This window comes from Sinocyclocheilus anshuiensis, unplaced genomic scaffold, assembly GCF_001515605.1.
Source record: "Sinocyclocheilus anshuiensis isolate Anshui unplaced genomic scaffold, SAMN03320099.WGS_v1.1 scaffold2182, whole genome shotgun sequence".
In the NCBI taxonomy this organism is placed as follows: domain Eukaryota; kingdom Metazoa; phylum Chordata; class Actinopteri; order Cypriniformes; family Cyprinidae; genus Sinocyclocheilus; species Sinocyclocheilus anshuiensis.
In genome coordinates, this window is record NW_015557240.1 from 134,697 (window position 1) to 138,662 (window position 3,966).

The window sequence follows — 3,966 nt, forward strand, 5'->3', positions numbered from 1 at the left end:
TCTGCAGTTATCTTTCACTAGTTGCATTCACTCGTTTCCCAAAGTCATCTTGAATGTTGAATTTTCAATACAACTGAAATATTTGAGAGAACATCCCATAAGCTAACTTCATATTCAATTGATGTTGATTTTCCTAAAATGTTTTTTTTTTTTACCATTATAGTGATTAGCATTCCCTTTGGTTGGGCACTTTGAACTTCGTTTATGCTATTATAATTTTTCTCTTGTTAATGCAACAATGCATCATGAAATCAGTTATTTGATTTCAAGAGAAGAAAAGTCGTAAATAGGTTGCTTTTATAAAGTGACCTATCTTCTTATTAAAGCTGTAGTGCTTTGTTTTGAGTGTGAGTTTATTAATGAAGATTTTCCAGTTTCAGTTTTCGTAAATATCTTGAGATGATTTTAATTGGGTTTATATAATCCTTAGATAGTGTATGGTAATATGCTAAAGTCACACACAGACTTAAACATTCAGCACGTGAACCACAACAATGGTAATAATTAAATTTCATTTATTTTCGTTAATTGTAACAATAACCATTTTATTTGCTCTTTTTGTTGTGCTACTACTGACACAAGACAGCAAATAAAATTGTCAAATAAAATCAACAACTGTAAAACAAAGCAACTGCATAATTTATTCATGCCGCAATGCACTCTGGGAGTCAGGTAAGTAAACTATACTAACTAAGCATTTGTCAGTACAACATACTATTCCTATTTCACTTTACTTAGTTTTTTCAAGGCAATCGGTTTGCATGCTTTTTTTAAGTAAGCCCAACTAATTAGATTTTACAGTGTGCTTCATGTTTCTGCTTGCTGCTGCTTCTTCTGCCTGCTTGGCGTGTCCCTACACATACTCTCTCTTGTCTCTTCTCACACTCTTTTTCACTTCTCTGTTTGCTTCACTATATTCTTCCTGTGCCTTTGCTTTTGTCGCTGTGGTACGGCTGGTGTTAAATGCTCCCTTTTTATTCTTCCCATCTTGGATTTTCTTGTAGGTCTCTGCTGACATCCAGTCTTTCTGCTGTGACGTTCTCCTTCCAATGACCTCCTCATAAGCCCCGATAACTGCCCCTTTATAGCTCCTCCACTGGCTCTCTAACTCTGAGCAGTCTTCTTCGTGCAGTTCTTGGAGAGCTTGGAACCTGTTGGTGAGCATCAGCTTGAACTTTTCCTTTATAGCTGTGTCTTTCAGCTGTGTTTTTCTTCTGTTTCTCTGTCCAGTTTTTCCTCAGTTTGAGCTTCAACTTTGCCGTCAGAAGTGGTCTAAAGCGACATCTGCTCCTCCCTTAACTCGGACATCCAGCAACGACTGTCGAAACCTCTTTGAGATACAGATGTGGTCAGTCTGGTTCCCAGTCACATGGTCTGGTGATATCCATGTCGCCTGGTGTATTCTCTTGTGTTGGTAGATGCTCCCGCCAATCACCAAGTTGTTCGTGGCACAGGTGTCGGCAAACTGCTCTCCATTCTCGTTAATTTCTCCCAGGCCGAACTGTCCCATGAATTGTTCAAAGTCTCTGTTATCTTTGCCTATCTTGGCATTGAAATCGCCCATAGCGATGGTAATGTCCTTATTGCTCGGCTTTTCCAGAATGCCACTGATTTGGCTGTAAAAACTGTCCTTATTGTCTTCGCTACTGTCATTGGTTGGTGAGTAGCCTAGCACCACATTCATCTTGATGTACTTGTTCCTGGTCATGAAGGATGCAGTCATATGTCTTGGCCCTTTAGCATCCCAACCGATGAGTGCTTTCTGTGCTTCTTTCCCTAGCGTGAGGGCAAATCCTTCTGTATGTGGTGCTCTGTCTTCTTCATGTCCTTAAAACAAGATAAGTTCTCCTGTTGTCAGTCATCGCCAGCTGGACTTAGTCCACCTGGTTTTACAAAGTCCAAGAAGTTCAAGGTGATAACTGCACATTTCTGTTGCTATTTGAGTCACTTTCCCTGTCTCGTACATTGTTTGTACATTCCAGGTGCCTATTTGTGTAATCTTTCTGGTCGACAGAAGGGTACTCGGTGCTGCAGCTTCCTTTCGGCTTTCACTGCTGCCCGTCATAAGGCTTCTGGACTAAGTTTCTTTCTCTCCCAGGTCTTTTTTGGTTTCTTTGCTGTTGGTTTGTCATCGATGTTTCTGTAGCATACATTATTTTTATGGGTGGGGTTGCTGGGGTTCTGTCAAACAGTAGAACTGAACATTTTAGTTGTTTTAGTAATGGTTATATTAATAATCAATGTTATCTGAAGTTTTGAATAAAAAAGTAAAAATGCAAACCAGTGAAACGTTTCAAAAGATGTATGTTCTGTTTCAAAGGATCTGTGCACAAATCAGTTAAAATCAGTTTAAAAGAGCTTGTGTACATTGCAAAACTAAAACATTCAGAGCTATGAAAACAAAGGAAAATCCCAAATAACAGCATAATCATTAACAGATTGTTCAATCGCTTGGGTTATGAGAAGTGCTATTGCTAATAAAGAGCTCTTGATAATGAAAGTTCAAAACTGAACATTTATATTTTTAAAGACTTTACTGTTAATTTGAGAACTCGTGTCAAAATCCAGCTGTTAGTCACTGATTCCAAAAATGTACAAAGTAAAATGTATGTCATTGCAGTCAGGAGCATAAAATATTGGAGACAATAGTGATAACATGCACTTTCAACAATTGCTGAAAGAATTGATTCAACCAATGTCAAGGGCACCGTAATGGCGCCACAACAAAGTCAATCACCATAACGGTGACTTCAATCAGACCATACAAAAGAAATATAGACAAAATGGTTTATAATAATTGAACACTGAAATGATGTTTTCGGAGATGTTTAAGCATGCTCTGGTGAGATATCATTAATTTAATTTGCAGTTGATTTCATATAAGGCTGTGTGACTGTAAGTCAGTTGTAGTTGTGCTGTCTGCACATCTCTTCTCTTTTTTTTTTAACACTGCAACACTGATTCAGTGTTACTTTGACTCTATGAATTAGGACCATATGAAAACTGAGCAGTGTTTAGGTTTCCTGAATGTATATGCTTATCTGTGCCAACTGAGACAAAAATGAATCATCAGAAGATATTGTTTTCAATCATTTACAGCCAAGCTAAATACAAAACAATATTTTACAAAGAAAATCAAAATAAATTTATAGTAGCACATATTTAAGGGCTTTGATCATTTGAATAATTATATTTTTTGTTGGTTTATTTAGAAGTGTCTCTTAGTTTCCTATGATATCTAAATGTCAAAAGACGTACACCCTTTGCATACATCTCTACCTTTCAGCGAGATTACGAGAGGCAGATGAAAGAAAGCAAACATAGTCCTGCCCGTAGTGTGACTCAGGAATGTCTCTCCCTACCTATCCCTCTCGCTTCATTTCTCTCTTTAGTATTTGTATTTGATTTCAGTCACACCATGTGGGCTAGAGCACATTTGCGAACCATTGGGGGTTTGTGAGGGAACTGCAGGGAGTTTGTGAATTGATGAAAAACCTAGAATTCATTAAATCAAATGTAACATTAAAATAAACAAATAAGACCAGACAATTATTTAAAATATAACGGACATAGATCTTATGATAGAAACAAACCACAGATATTACTGTAATGGTCGATGCGTTACATATAAAGATATAAACTGTAAATCAAGTGCGTTCAGAAAATATTCAGGGGCTTTTTTTTTTTTTTTTTGCATTTTGTTATGTTGCAACATTATGCTAATTATGTTAAAAATATATTTATTTTTTTCAGATCCTTGTACACTTGAAACCCCATCATGGCAACAATTAAAAAATGTCTACATATCTTCTGAATGTACTATACAGCAATTTTGTAGTATTTTTCCTGCTCATCTCGGGCCTGTTCGCACTGAACAGCTTTGCTTTAACATCTTACACCCGACAGGAGCTTTTGGATATTGGTGTGCACTTTTCCAACAGTTTTATCACCAATCCTCGACTCATC

General features: G+C 37.0%; 1 pseudogene; it reads right to left on the reverse strand.

Annotated features, from left to right (window-relative positions):
- LOC107679027 (uncharacterized) overlaps positions 1 to 2,065 on the reverse strand; it is a 3,243-nt pseudogene extending 1,178 nt beyond the window's left edge.
- Positions 2,066 to 3,966: the final 1,901 nt, after the last annotated feature.